At 39.2% G+C, this 16,115-nt stretch overlaps 1 protein-coding gene across 3 annotated transcripts in view; it reads right to left on the reverse strand.

Annotated features, from left to right (window-relative positions):
- LOC105482500 (ring finger protein 144B) overlaps positions 1-16,115 on the reverse strand; it is a 198,764-nt gene that overhangs the window by 57,841 nt on the left and 124,808 nt on the right. The window lies entirely within an intron of this gene.

Genomic DNA, 16,115 nt, shown 5'->3' on the forward strand with positions numbered 1-16,115 from the left:
ATTTTCTTACTCTCTACATTTCATATAAATAGAATGATACAATGTGTGGTCCTTTATCAATGGCTTCACTTAGCATATTTTCAAGATTCATACATGTTGCAGCATGTATTGGTACTTCATTTATTTTATTGCTGAATAGTATACCATTGTGTGAATATACCACATTTTGTTTATACTTTCATCAGTTGATGGACATTTGGGTTGTTTCCAGTTGAGTGGCATTATGAATTATGCTGCTATGAGCAAGTTTTCATGTGGACATACATTTTCATTTCTCTTGGATATATACCTAGGAGTAGGTATGGTATATGGTAACTCTATCTTTGCCTTTCGAGGAACTGCTAGACGATTTTCCAAAGCAATTGTATCATTTTCCATTCCCACCAGCAGTGTATGAGAGTTTGGACTTCTTTAAACTCTCACCAAAACCTGTTATTTTCTGTCTTTTTTATTATAGCCATCTTAATGTGAAGTCGAATATCATCGTGGTTTTGATTTGCACTGCCCTGTTGGCTAGTGATTTTGAGCATCTTTTCATGTGCTTATTGGTAATTTCTACATCATCTCTGAAGAAGCCTCTACTTAGAACTATCTATACTTTCATCCATTTGTAACTGAGTTATTTGTGCTTTTATTACTGAGTTGTAAGAATTCTTTATATAGTCTAGCTGTATCCCTTATGAGATATGATTTGCAAATATTTCCTCCCATTCTGTGAGTTATCTTTTAACTTTCTTGATGATGTCCTTGAAGCATAAAGGTCTTTAATTTTGACAAAGTCCAATTTATCTTTTTCTTTTGTTGCTTAAACTTTTGGTGTCACATCTAAGAATGTCTTGCCTAACCCAAGATAATGAAATTTTTTCTTTTTCCTATGTTCTCTTCTTCTAAGAGTTTTATAGATTTAGCTGTTATATTTAGGTGTATGGTCCACTTTTGTTAATGTTTGCCTGTGGTATGAGGAAGATCACAGACATCTTAATTCTTAATTATTTTTTTGCAAACAGATATCCAGTTGTCCAGCACCATTTCTTGAAAAACATTTCTTTCCTCCTTGAATTGTCTTGGCACCCTTGTTGAAAATCAACTGACAAAAAGTAAGATTTATTTATTTATTTCGGGACTCTCAAATCTATTCCATTTATCTATCTGTCCAGCCTCATGACAGTATCACAATGTTTTGATTACTGTCACTCTGTCATCAGTTTCGAAATCAGGAAGAGAGCTCTCCAACTCTGTTCTTTTTCCAGATTGTTTCACTATTCTAGGTTGCTCAAACTTCCACAGGAATTTTAGGATAAGCCTAGAATTTAGTTGGCATTTTTATGAGAGGTGTGTTGAATCTATAAATTCATTTGGGGAGTACTGCCACCTTAATGTCTTCCAATCCATGAAGATGGGATATCTTTTATTTAGTCTTTTAAAATTTCTTTCAAGAGTATTTTGCAGTTTTCAGAGAATTTTGTACTTTCTTAAATTTATCCCTATTTTATTCCTTTTGATATTGTAAATAGAATTATTTTCTTATTAATGCAATTATATTATTTCTTACTAGTATAAGGAAATACAATTGATTTTATGCATTGATCTTATATTCTGCCACCTTGTTGAACTGTTATCAATATTTTTAAACTAGTGAAGTGATTCCCATTTGCAACCAAGTCTAAGCACCACTAGTTCAGTACCATCCATGCCCTCCATTCTAATCAGGGAAGATACTTTTATGTCCCTCATCACTATTTTCTACCCAACCTCTCCATGGAGAATACATGCATTCAGCTAGTTCCAAAAGAAACAGCAAAGGAAGCTTAAGGGGGAAATTATATATGCAAAAATTTAAAACTCTGATTGAGAGCCTTTAAATACTTTAGCCCAAAATAGTGCCGTTACTTTTTCTGGAAGAGATTACTAAGATCCACCTTGTAAGTTTGAGAACAGTCATTCAATATGGGAGATTAAATCTGGACTCCCATCAAAAGTACCTCCAGTTCCCACCAACCAAGAGTGATCAAACGCGTCTATCTTTATCTCAAGTGATCATGAAATATCTAAATTAAGAAACTCCATGACAGAAATAGCTCTGAAGAGAAACCCATTGGAAATGCTGCAGCCCGGTCCTGGCTTCACAAAAAAAGCCAAATAAATTTGCTAAAATGGAAGAACATTCCAATCAGAGCAGTGAACCGACATTAGCGTTGGAAAAATCTGCTTCCAAAGTAATTCAATCACTTGTCCGCTAACCTTTCAGAGGAGTTTTCTTTTGTCCCATTTGTGCTGCCTTTCTTAACAGAAGGAGGCACCACTTTTTATACTAGTCTCAAAGAGATCCCTCTGGCCTAGGTGCTATCTTATGACACAGTATGCTCAGAAAAGCAACTGACCATTTCAGGAGAAAGAAAACAAGAAGACTTGCCAAGTTTACATCCTTCTACTTCCTCCAAAGAAACATTAGCCTTCAGAACTGTAAGCCCTCAGCTGACACCAAAGCCTTAGCACACAGACCCAGCACAGGCAGTGAGAATAAGCATACCACGGATTCAGCATAGCCGGATTCCACTGAATTCATTTGCCACTTCATTCTTCCTCCTACTGTTAGAGTCTCTGCTTGAACTGTTAGCATTTCTGAATCTCTAAAAGGTGCACTTAAGGTCTCAGCAACACAGAAAAAAAAAAAAAAAAAAAAAAACCTCAAGTTAGTAAAGGTTCAAGAAACCCCTTCGACCATGAGGTATGGCTATGCTAGTTACTTGAATAAAATATAACCATTCAACCCAAAATAAGCAAACACATTGAGTACTCACATTCTACTAGAGAATGTCGAATGAATATTAAACTACACCACGCAAAGGACAGCAGGCTAAATAGACGGAGAGATGTGTGATAAAGCAAGCAAAAAGTTAATGTTAGAATCCGCTATGATTTCAATGATGGTGTCCCCTTCAAAATTTATGTTAAAACTGAACTCCCATGGGAGGTGATTAAGTCACAAAGACCCCACGCTCGTGAATGGAATTAGCACCCTTATAAAAGGGCTCAAGGTTAAAGGGAGTGCTCTCTTGCCCTTCCATCTCTTCTGTCATGTGAGGACACAGAATTTCTCCCCTCCAGAGAAAGCAACAGTAAGGCGCCATCTTGGAAGCAGAGAGCATCCCTCACCAGACACCAATCCTGCCAGCACCTTGATCTTGGACTTTCTAGCCTTCAGAACTAGAGAAGTGGATTTCTGTTGTTTATAAATTACCCAGTCTCACATATTTTGTTATATCAACACAAAAGGACTTAGGCAGAGCCTAAGAGATAGTTGGTATATGGTCAGCCCCCCTATCCTCAGATTTCACATCCATGGATTCAACCAACCACGGACAGAAAATATATTTTTAAAAACACAATAAGAAATACACAACAAATACAGTAGAAAAACCATTTATATGGATTTACATTGTATTAGATATTGTAAGTTACCTAGAGATGATTTAAAGTATATGGGAGGATGTACACAGGTTACATGCAACTACTACACCATTCTTTATGAGAGACTTGAGCATTCATGAATTTGGGTATCTTTGGGGTGGGCAGTAGGAAGGGGCTTGGAACCAATATCCTGAAGATACCAAGGGATAACTCTATAGGCATTTGTGGTAAAAATCTTTTATCTTGTTTTATAACAAACTGTTGTATATATTGTTTTCATATTTTTAAAAGTTTTTCTTTTTCACCTTCAAGAATAGAAACAGGATGTTGTACAATTTTTTAAAACTAAAAGCAAAAGATAAAATTTATACCATTCATCAAACCTCAGATTTTAATACTGCTTAAAAGCAGAAATCCTATATTTTAAATAAAATCTGTCTCAGTATTTAAACCAAAGTTTGAATAAATTATAATGAAATAATGTCTTAATTAAAGCTAATCGTAAATATATATATACCTACTATGTATCTATATAAATTATAACATTTTAAAATAAAACTAGTGGTAGCAATATTAATAACTATCTGAATATTTGAAATTTTAAAAGAATATTAACATTGTATAAGTGACAGAATAAAGCTAACTCATCACCAGCACTTTTTTCTACAGGATATAACCTACAAAGCTAGCATGCAAAATAGCTCATATTAATGACCCAAAAGTTGAGAAAGAGTGAGGCTTTACAGTTTCCTCAAGAAGACATTGTTTCCATACATGGAATGATAGGAACAAGGGACATCAGTTAAGAATAGACTTAACCCTTAAACTTCCTCTTTAGCTACATTACAAAAGAGAATCTCTTAGATTTAAGAAAACTGAACTCTGAAAAAGTAGAAAAGATTTTGAATAGGTTGGTTATTCGAAATCTCATTTTATTCAAAATTATTTTGAAATAATTATATGCAATGAGTCCCTAGCAAAATTAGAATCTTTCTAATTATAATTTACATTGCATCAAGACTGCGACTATTCCTTATCTCATAATATTCCCCTGAGGATTTATCCTGCAAAACCTGGAATTTTTTTAAAACATTTTCTAAAAAGCAAGTTTTTAGAAGTCAAGGGGCTTCATATTGAGTGGGCTTTTCATATTAAATGCTATAATTTGAACCAGTCTTCCTTTTCTGAAGGTTATCAATACCGTAAACCATAAGATAAAGTTTTTCAAAAGCTAGACATCATTCCATATTAAAACAATCTTTAATTAACACACTACCTAGAGAAAGCAGATGTTAAGCTATAATTTTTTTTTTTGCATTTGCAGAAAAGTTCTCTGTGCTCTGCAGTAACCCATGCATTAAACACCCTCAACACAGAGGAATCACTTGGAAACAACCGCCAGACTGAGGTCCTCTTAAAAACACCAGTAACTTCCAGACACAATGCGCCTGGAGGGTGGGAGAACATCAGTCATTGAGGCAGAAGGCCTGGCCTTGAACCTTGACTTCAGTTTCAACATCTGAAAATATGCTAAATGCACTGGGAACTTCCAGTTGTGTAAATCAGACCTCTGAATGTCTCGGCCTTGGTTTCCTCAAATAACTTACCCAAAATCACACAGTGGAAAGTTCACGGAACACTCCCGTTCATGCTCAATTTCTAATCTGAGGCCATGGCCACCACTATATTCTGATTACATACTTTCTGTTCTCCGAAAAACTCCTTGGATTTTTTAAACCAGTAGTTCCTTACATTTGTTTTGTACTGACTAAACTTTTATGTATATAAAATCAGTAGCCAGCTGTCAATTTTGCATTATATAGGACATGGTCAAGCTTTAGACATTTCAGGTTAAGATCACAAAAGCCTTATATGAGCTTTCATCCACTTTCATGCTAACAAAAAAAAATTTAGGGACCACATACTATGTGCTAGGCCGTATATTATATATTTTCACAGAGGTTGTTTTTATTTCCTCCAAATGAAGCTATGATGCAGGAATTAATATTATAGATCCTGGGCAAGTTATTTAACTCTGAATTGGTTTCTTTATCTGTAAACTGGAAGAGTAAATGGGGGAAAAAATAGTACCCTTGCATATGACATATTATATGAAAGGTACTCAAATGCCCTTGCTTTTCCTGCCTTAATTTTTTTTAAACAGATGAATAAACTGAGGTTTAAGCAGATTGAAAAAACACCCTACATTCATGTAGTACATACCTCACACATATTTTCCAGAAGAGTCAAACCAAAAAGACCTCCTTACTGTGGGTGGGAAACGATTCAAAACCACCCAGGCTTTCAGTTAACACAGAGCCATGTATTTCCTTGGAAATGAGGCACCGTGTCTCACCTGATTCCAAGGGGTACACTGCATATCTGGAATCCACATAGATTAGCCTGATATAACCAGTCTTTAATGAACTGAAATATACAGACGGGATTTTAAAAAACTGAATTTTCTAGTTAACTCACCACCCTTTTTCAACTTGCCTAAATGTTTTAAACCTCCTTTTCCTACTTAGTAACATTTTGTCACTGGACATGAATTTCTTTTTTGTGATGAGGCATCTCCCACAGTCTGAACACCAATATTTTTTCATTCATTCATGTCTTCTATGTGTAATATACTTTTCTAGATATGGCCCATTTTTTTCTAACTTGATTACTATTAATACCAACGTATAAAATCAGTTGCAACTATACTGGCACTGAACACACTGTATGTTTTTTAAAGATGGATTCATGAGATGAGCTTCTCTTACAACAATTTGCTTCCTCCTAAAAAGAGGAAGTATGGATTAAACAATGAGATATGTTCTTTTCACATACCAGATTAGAGAAGATGAAAAGTTTGAAAATACCCAGTGTCAAAAGAGAGGCCTCTGTTCCTGCTCGGTGGGTGGAGTTGCTAAGCTCGTGCAACAGTTTGGAATAGTAATTTGGTAACACATATTGATTTAAAATGTACATCTATTTTGGTTAGGCAATTCTATTTCCAAAAAGTTATCCTAAGGACAGGTATTTTCACATTTATATAAGTTAAAAAATTTATTCGTAATAGCAAAAACTGGAAACAATCCTAAAATCCATTATTTAGGAGGGGCCCGGTTAAATAAATTTTCATACAACCATATCATAGAACACTATACAATACTTAAAAAGGAAGGTTGGTCTGTATATTTTTGCACAGAAACTCGTCCACAATGTACTATGTTTGTAAAACTCAAGTTAAAGAAAAGTATCCGTAGGTAAAGATCCCATTTCTCTAATTAAGTGATGTGCATAAGTACACAGGGAAAGAGTCTAGAAGAAAGTACAGGTGGACCAGGCACAGTGGCTCATGTCTGCAATCCCAGCACTTTGGGAGGCTGAGGCGGGCAGATCACCAGAGGTCAGGAGTTCAAGACCAGCCTGGCCAACCCCCTCTCTACTAAAAATACAAAATTTAGTTGGGCGTGGTGGCACATGCTTGTAATCCCAGCTACTTGGGAGGCTGAGGCAGAAGAATCACTTGAACCCAGGAGGCAGTGGTTACAATGAGCCGAGATCACACCACTGTACTCCAGCCTGAGTGACAGAGCAAAACTCCGTCTCAAAAAAAAAAAAAAAAAAAAAGTATAGGTGAGTCATCATGCACACACTTTTTGAGGTTTTTGGTTTATTTTTAAATTAGCATGCGTTACATTTATAATTAAAAATTATCTTCAATTTAAAAAACCGAGAGAGCCCTGAAACATGATATTTTGTACTTTCGGGGTCCTATTTCTTCTGTGAGTACTAGCCATGACTTTTAAAAATGCACTTTCACTGGGCACAGTGGCTCACGTCCGTAATCCCAGCACTTTGGGAGGCCGAGGCGGGCGGATCATGAGGTTAGGAGATCAAGACCATCCTAGCTAACATGGTGAAACCCCATCTCTACTAAAAAATACAAAAATTCCCCAGGGCGTGGTGGCAGGCACCTGTAGTCCCAGCTACTCAGGAGGCTGAGGCAGGAGAATTGCTTGAACCCGGGAGGCAGAGGTTGCAGTGAACCGAGATCACGCCACTGCACTCCAGCCTGGCAACAGAATGAGACTCTGTCTCAAAAAAAAGAAAAAAAAAAAAAAAAGAAGAAAAGAAATCTGACAGTATCCCAAAAGGATAGGAAACAAGAGAAATTGGGGCATAAAAATAATTTAAATACTCCAGACATCAAAACTGCGGTCTGCCGTACACATGTATCCTAAGGTGATAAGGACGTTGTTCTCTGAGCTCTGTTTCAGCCTGCCACAGTTCCCTCCTCCTGCTCTGGTCTTATCCACTTTCAGTCCATTCTCTATCCTGTACCGACGCTATTCTCCCTATCTCACTCCCAAACAAAGCTTTCCAGTGGCTCCATAATGTTTTTTGAACACAGCATACCAGGCCCTCCATCTGGTCTCTTCTTGCCTCTCCGGCCTCCTGCCTGAGCACACCCACACTTCCAACAACGTGTCCCAGGAACATCTTCCGGGTTGGTTCCTCAGCAGATCACTCTTTTCCCTGGAGCACTGTTCTCACCCACAGCCCCATCAACAATGCCATCAAGCAATCCCTATTATCTTTCAGTCTCAGCCGTTAGGAAACCTAAGACCTCTTGGAGTCTCCTGTATGCTTTATTATAACACATTGTACTTCCCTTATCAGAGGGTCTACTGCCCACATAACAGCAGGGCTGGTTATGTCTGATGATTGCCACTTGCTCCACAATTAACACCATGCCTGGCACACACTAGTACCAAATGGATCAGTAGAGCCTGGAAAAAGGTGGAATATTGGAATAAGAGTGCAACTTCAAAAGAATAAATACATAAACTTTGGTGACTTAGTGGTGACAGCGGAAAAGTTCTCTCATCAGAAACCAACTTTTGTCTGTTCTCTGGTCATCATTTGCATGTTTGGCCAGCCCATTACATTCTGATATGTGGTTTGAAGAATTAAACTTCAGCAAAGGCACGCTTAAGGGGCAAAAAAGTCTACACAACATACAAGCACACATCACCGAACTATCTTTTCATAACTTTCTTTGTAAAAAAGAAATAAAATCCTGTTCCACATTATAACATCACTCCTTTTCCTGATACCAAGCCTAAAGTACTTGTGAAGTCTATGATCAAAGTAAAAAATGTTATGTAGGCCGGGGCACACTGGCTCACGCCTGTAATCCTATCAGTTTGGGAGGACATGGCGGGCACGTCACTTGAGGTCAGGAGATCACGACCAGCTTGGCCAACATGGTGAAACCCCATCTCTACTAAAAATACAAAAATGAGCCAGCGTGGTGGCACCTGCCTGTAATCCCAGCTCCTCAGGAGGCTGGGGCAGGAGAACTGCATGAACCCAGGAGGCAGAGGTTGCAGTGAGTCAAGATCATGCCATTGCACTCCAGCCTGGGGGACAAGAGCAAAACTCCATCTCAAAAAAAAAAAAGTTATGCAAGTGAAGCTTGTCCCAAAGGAATTCTGTCAACCCAAGAGGGTGGGGGAGGGCATAAGTTACTATTTCTTAATAGACCTATGGCAAGAAGGTAAAATATATTAAAGTATGTTCAAAGAGATCTACCCAGAAAAAGAAGAGTTTTCCAGGGTCTTTTTTTTTTTTCTTTTTTTGAGAGTCTCACTCAGGTGCCCACGCTGGAGTGCGAGTGCTGTGGCAAGATCTCAGCTCACTGCAACCTCCACTTCCCAGGTTCAAGCACTTCTCGTGCCTCAGCCTCCCAAATAGCTGGGAGCCACCGTGCCTGGCAAATTTTTGTATTTTTAGTAGAGACAGGGTCTCACCATGTTGGCCAGGCTGGTCTCGAATTCCTGGCCTCAAGTGATCCACCCGCCTCGGCTTCCCAAAGTGCATGAGCCACCACACCTGGCCAAACTTTCCAGTTTCTACATAGAATTGTGTAAATATCCTAATAAAGCAGGAATGTAACACACTTAAGGAATATATCATACTTTGTTAGTTAACTTAGAGGCAATGGGATGAAAGGCAGACCCTGTAAAAGTCATTAAATGCTCATTTTGCAGAGAAAAAAAAGGAAACACTTTTCTGGACTATATAGGTAGAGGCATTACCAGAAGAAAAATAATAATTCACAGATTTGTGTCTTCAACTGTGTTCCCTAGAAATTGATTCAGGGATGGAGAATTCCATTTAGAAGATTTATGGGGTATATTCTCACCAAAGTCATGCCTATAAGGAAGTAAGGAGAATACAAGTGGGCAGAGGGAGATCCTGACCCGCCATGCAGCTGCAGCCAGGGCCTCATCTGGTCCTACAATCCAACAGGGTACTCTGAAGGTAGGCAGGGCCCTTTGCATCTGCACCTCATTAAGCTGAAAGGGAAAGACCTTTATATCCCTGTAGCAATCAGTCATTGTTCCATAAGCTAGTCCCTGGGAAATGGGAGGACAGAAACATTGCCCTAAATAGGGATCCAAGTGAATGCCACAGTTTCCACGACAGTCATGTTTCCATCCAAAACGGACTAAGATCATGCTACTTTGGTTACAGGACCTAAATGTAGAAGATAAATGCATATTAAAATAGTAACTAGTAAGATGAATGATATATCTTCCTTAGCAAACTGAAACCTCCCATAGGAAAATAATTTGGCTGGTTAAAGTAATTGAGGATTCTCAGCTTAAAGAAGAGAAAATGATGAAGAAAAAGAAATCATGGTTTTAGAAAAATCCCAGGCTGGGTGCAGTGGCTCACACCTGTAATACCAGCACTTTGGGAGGCCAAGGCAGGAGGATCACTTGAGGTCATGAGTTTGAGACCAGGCTGGCCAACACGGTGAAACCCCATCTCTACTAAAAGTACAAAAATCAGCCAGGCATGGTGGCAGGCACCTATAATCCCAGCTACTCAGGAGGCTGAGGCAGGAGAATCACTTGAACCCAAGAGGCAAAGGTCACAGTGAGCTGAGATTGCACCACTGCACTCCAGCCTGGGCAACAAAATGAGACTCTGAAAAAAAAAAAGAGGCCGGGCATGGTGGCTCAAGCCTGTAATCCCAGCACTTTGGGAGGCCGAGACAGGAGGATCACGAGGTCAGGAGATCGAGACCATCCTGGCTAACACGGTGAAACCCCGTCTCCACTAAAAAAATACAAAAAACTGGGTGGGTGAGATGGCGGGCGCCTGTAGTCCCAGCTACTCGGAAGGCTGAGGCAGGAGAATGGCGTGAACCTGGGAGGCGGAGCTTGCAGTGAGCCGAGATCGCGCCACTGCACTCCAGCCTGGGTGACAGAGCGAGACTCCGTCTCAAAAAAAAAAAAAAAAAAAGAAAGAAATAACTAAAAAGAAAAATTCCAAACCAAGCCACCATTTTTACAAATGAGGAAATTCTAGAGAAATTATTTGATTCGAGTCATAAAGTTATTGACAGAATTGGAACTAGAGGCAGGCCTAATTATCTCACTACTAGAGATAGCTCACTATTTCCTACATTGGACTGAGCACTATAGGAGAATTTTTCATGAGTCATCTGACATTCACCCTCTAAAAAAAAGATAACCTTCATTCAAATAATATGAAGCTAGTGAGTAAAATTAGATTTCAACCAGGAATAGTAAAATTAGATTCTAACCAATTTTATTTTAGAGAGCGGAAGTAACACTAACAGAATTTACATAGAAACCAGTTTCAAATGAATGTAGAGCAAAAGATGGTTTCAATTTAGAAATTTCCAATAATTGAATAGTCAGTACTATAGTATGGCCCAATCCTGGAAATTATCAGTCAAAAGCTAGATGACCACACTAAAAAGAGTAGAGCTATACATGCTAGTTGTATTCTGGCACTGTACTAAGTAATTTATCTAGATTATCTACTGTAATCTTCTATATAATCTTATGAGATGATTTCTTTTCCCTATATTATATTAAAGAAAATGACCCAATAGACTGCCCAAAGACATTACCAGCTTCCAGGCCACTATCATCTCTGGCCTGGATTACTATGTTTGCCTTCTAAGTAGTCTTCTTGCTTTCACCCTGGCTCCTGTAGTGTATTCTCTATGCATAAAGGTTAATTTTGTGTGTTAAACTGGCCACAGGATGCCTCCCATATGCCTCATTTCTGGGCATGTGTGTGTGAGTGTTTCTGGATAAGATCAGTGAGACAGCTTGGTTCTGTGTCCCCACCCAAATCTCATCTTGAATTATAATCCCCAGGTGTTGAGGGAGGGACCTGGTGGGAGGTGACTGGATTATAGGGGCAGTATTCCCCATGCTGTTCCCATGATAGTGAATTCTCACGAGATCCGGTTGTTTGATAAGTGTGGTGCTCTCTTTCTCGCCTGCTACTGTGTAAGATGTGGCTGCTTCCCCTTCCGCCATGATTGTAAGTTTCCTGAGGCCTCCCCATGAACTGTGAGTCAATTAAACCTCCTTCCTTTATAGATCTCAGGTATTCTTTATAGCATGTGAAAACAGACTAATACAATCAGCACTTGCATCGGTAAACTGAGTAAAGCAGTTTACCCTCCCCATTGTGAGCAGGCATCATCCAATCCATTAAGAGCCTAAAAATAACAAAAAGAGGAAAGAATTCATCTCCCTGCCTGAATGCCTGAGCTGGGACATCAGTTTTCTCCTGCCCTCGGACTGGGACTTATACCATTGGCTCTCCTAGTTCTCAAGCCTTCAAACTTGGACTGGAAATACACCACTGGTTCTCCTGGGTCTCCAGCTTTCAAAGAGCAGATTGATTACAGGACTTAGCCTTCATCTCCTACTACTCCCCCTACACACACACACACACACACACACACACACACACACACACACACACTTCTCCAGCCACACCAGCCTCTTTGATACACCAAGCACACTCCCAACTTAAGACCTCCATACTGCTTCCCTCTGGCGACAACCCTCTTCTCCCAGATATTTTTATGGCTTGTTCCCCATTTCCTTCAGGTCTCTGCTCAAATAATACCTTATCACTGAGACTTCCCTGATCATCTAACAAAGTAGAAGCCCCCCTTCCCCACAGCACTCCCGACCCCCCTCACCCTATTTTTCCATAGCACATACCATTACCTGATTTCTGTATTTACTTGTTAGCATCTATGTCACATACTAAAAGTTGAGTTATTTGAAAACCAGGGCTTAATCTGATTGTTCACCACTATATTCAAACCATCAGAACTATGTAAGACACAGCAAATATTTGTTGAATAAATAAAGCCTAAGCTACCAAACTCGAGACCCATTCTCTTAAATGCCAAACCATACTGGCATCCCAGAAAGGACTTCTTTCATTAGGAGGGTGGGGGAACTAGAAGATCTAAGGTCACTTCCAATTCTAGGACTATGATGCTATGACAAAGACATTAGGGCCTTAATAGTATGGTTTTCTTCTGCTGTTCTTTCCTCTCTTGCCACATTTTACTACTTTCCTTGAATAAGTAAGTGGTAAGCATTAGGCATGGATGAGATCATAGGTCCAGGAAGCCAGCTCCTCCTTGAGTCATCTCTAATCCATTTCTCATGCTGTTACTGTTTGCTCTTTTTCCACAGATGCCATCTGACCCTGCAGTGGCTCCGTTGTCAGTGGAAAAATATAGTGCCAATAAAATTGGCATTGTATACCTATGACTTGACCGATAAATACAAAAGTCACCATAGTATTGTCATTAAATCTCTTAATAGATATAAGCAGTGAGTATATTGAAGTTATTTCACAAACAAAGATAAATTCACTGCTAACCACCCCAAGCAAAGCTAAGGGAAAGCATAAAACTAACCTTGTGCTGGGCATGGTGGCTCACGCCTATAATCCCAGCACTTTGGGAGGCCGAGGCAGGCGGATCAAGAGGTCAGGAGTTCAAGACCAGCCTGACCTACATGGTGAAACCCTGGCTCTACTAAAAATACAAAAAAAAATTAGCCAGGCGTGGTGGCACATGCCTGTAATCCCAGCTACTCCAGAGGCTGAGGCAGGAGAACCACTTGAACACGGGAGGCGGAGGTCACAGTGAGCCAAGATCGCACCACTGCACTCCAGCCTGGGCAACAGAGCGAGACTCCGTCTCAAAAATAATAAAAATAAAAAAAAGAAAGAAAAAAAGTAACCTTGCAAGCAAGCATATTTGGGTACCAGAAACTAACAGAATAATACAGTGCTTTGAACTGGCAGAATTTACTTCGGCCCATTTAATAGTAGTAGAAGACATGGGAATCTGGAGCTGGAGAATTTAAAAGCTTTGGGAAAGGTTGGCAGGTCTCATGACCAGAAGAGGGGACAGAAAATCGTTCTGTGACATTGGCCTTGAGTAAGATCCCTCATTATTTCTGGTGGTTCCAGAGAGTTCTCAATACCAGGTACTTAAAATGATACTAGACTAACATATCAAGCCAACAAGTAATTATATTATTATGTTATTGGAAGTAAGCAAGTTCTTAAATATATGGTACTTTGAAACATCCTTTCATCTGAATCTTTTATACCCACCAGAAATGTGCTCATCTATTTACTGTCAAAGCGGTATTGACGCTTTTTTTCCCTGTAAGTTCTAATTCTAGATATTTGGTTTAAATATTTCAAAGCCACACTTTGAACAAATCCAAAAGAGACATTTCTCTCTATCTTAACTGCTAATCTCTGGGTATCTCAGAATACTAGTGAGGTTGTAATTACCCATATAACCACTTTTTTATTAAAGGCTAGTGAGGAAGCCAGTTAAATTATTATAGGCTTTCCCTTCTCTGAAATCTTTTTGAAGAACATAACAGCTCAGCACACTGATGGATCTTAGGAAATAAAGGTAGGTATTCTCAACGCCTCCCTCCCTCCATCTTACAGGCAAAGAAACCAAGGTCTAGAGAAGGCAAACAACTTGCCTCAAATCATACACCATCAAATGACAAAGCCTGAACTTCAGCCTGGGTCTTCTCATCTCCATATCTGCATTCTAACACACTATGGTATACTGCAAGGGAGAAACAGAGGTGGAAACAGGAAGTGGCATTCCTTTCTCCTAGTGTAGATAACAGTTAGAACCCAGGAAAGATCCACCACGGATTCATGCTTCATTTGAGAGTTACCAAACTGTGTGTGCACATACACATTGCAAATCCTCCCAAATGGTAGATGTCTCTGCTATGGTTTGGATATGGTTTGTGTGTCCCCACCAAAATTCACATTGAAATTTGATCTCCAATGTGGTAGTGTTGGGAGGTGGGTCCTAGTTGGGGAATGGCTTGGTGCCACTCTCTGGGTAGTGACTGAGTTCGTGCTCTGCTGGGAATGAATTAGTTCTTGAGGGAATTAATTCTTAATAGTTCCTGCCAGAGTGAGTTGTTACAAAGCCAGGATGGCCTTTGGGTTTTGTCTCTTTGCACATGTCCACTTTCCCTTTGACCTTCTCTGCTGTGTTTTGACCTAGCATGAGACCCTCACCAGAAGCCAAGTAGATGCCAGCACCATGCTTCTCTAACTTCCCACCTGCAAAACTGTGAGTTAAATCAATCTCTTTTCTTTATAAATTACCTAGCCTCTGTATTCTGTTATAGTAATGCAAAATGGACCAAGACAGTCTCCCAAACCAACTCTGGGCTTTTCTTAAAGGTCACCCGACAGGCCCCAAGGGAAAGAAGGGCTTGGTCTAAAATGTTTTATATTTCCTCTCACTTTTTAAACATTGGAAAATCCATTTGGCTCCAAGAAATGAATAGTAAAAGAAGTTCTAACTACCTAGAGCCAATAGAACGTAATGGAAAAAAGGCAAGAATATGGCTGGACTTTATTTTCTTTTTGCTTAGCACATCCTGTATTTAATCTGAAAGGTAAATAGGCCATGCCCAACATACCGACTCTTTTCAGGTGAAATTATCTAGGTTATAAAAACAAGCAACAACTGTGTTTTCACTATTCCTTAATTCACGACTGACAGAAATCACTTCTAAAATAAATCAGAAGCAAATATTGTACATAAGGGAGCAAACCCACAAATTTCCATTACTTTGATAACTGACTTGTGAATTTATTTCGCTTGAATTAACATTGTGTGGCATTATCTGAAAGAATGTGTTGCAAACCCAGAAAAGGAAAGTTAGAATTGTTATATTTGGGTTATTTAAATATACAGGCAAAAGAGAAGAAGGGAGAAACAGATACTCTTTCCATGTCATTAATAGACAAACATCCCTAAGATATTTAACCTTCAAAATAGAACAAGTAATTATGCTACATCTTTTTTTCTGTAACCCCAAGACATCAACCTCTTTGGTTCTGTAATACAACTCATGTTCTATGACGTCAGTCATGCCAGTAAGAACTATGCCCCATTTTTCCTGTATATGCAGCTTCTCTTACTTTATATTACACTTTATTCTCCATATTAAAGCTGAGCAAATAGTCTAGCAGAAACCATCTTCACAGCTAGAACATCCTTTAACAAGAACCTAGATAATATTGATGGTTTATGTGAAACAACATCTACCACATTCCTTTCCCTGGATGTTATTTAAATCAAGAATCACCTACATGAAATAATTTAAAGCAGTGTTCTTCAGAGCATCGGTTGTGGGCAATAGGTGTTCCACTCAAAAGGGTGGCAGGGTCAAATGGAAATGCTTCACATCCTAGAAGCTAAGCAAGATTCCCCTGCTTTCCCTCTAACTACAAGATTTCACAGAGCCTCTAAAATGCAAATGTGCCTTACATCCCTC

Source organism: Macaca nemestrina, chromosome 5, assembly GCF_043159975.1.
Source record: "Macaca nemestrina isolate mMacNem1 chromosome 5, mMacNem.hap1, whole genome shotgun sequence".
Lineage (NCBI taxonomy): Eukaryota > Metazoa > Chordata > Mammalia > Primates > Cercopithecidae > Macaca > Macaca nemestrina.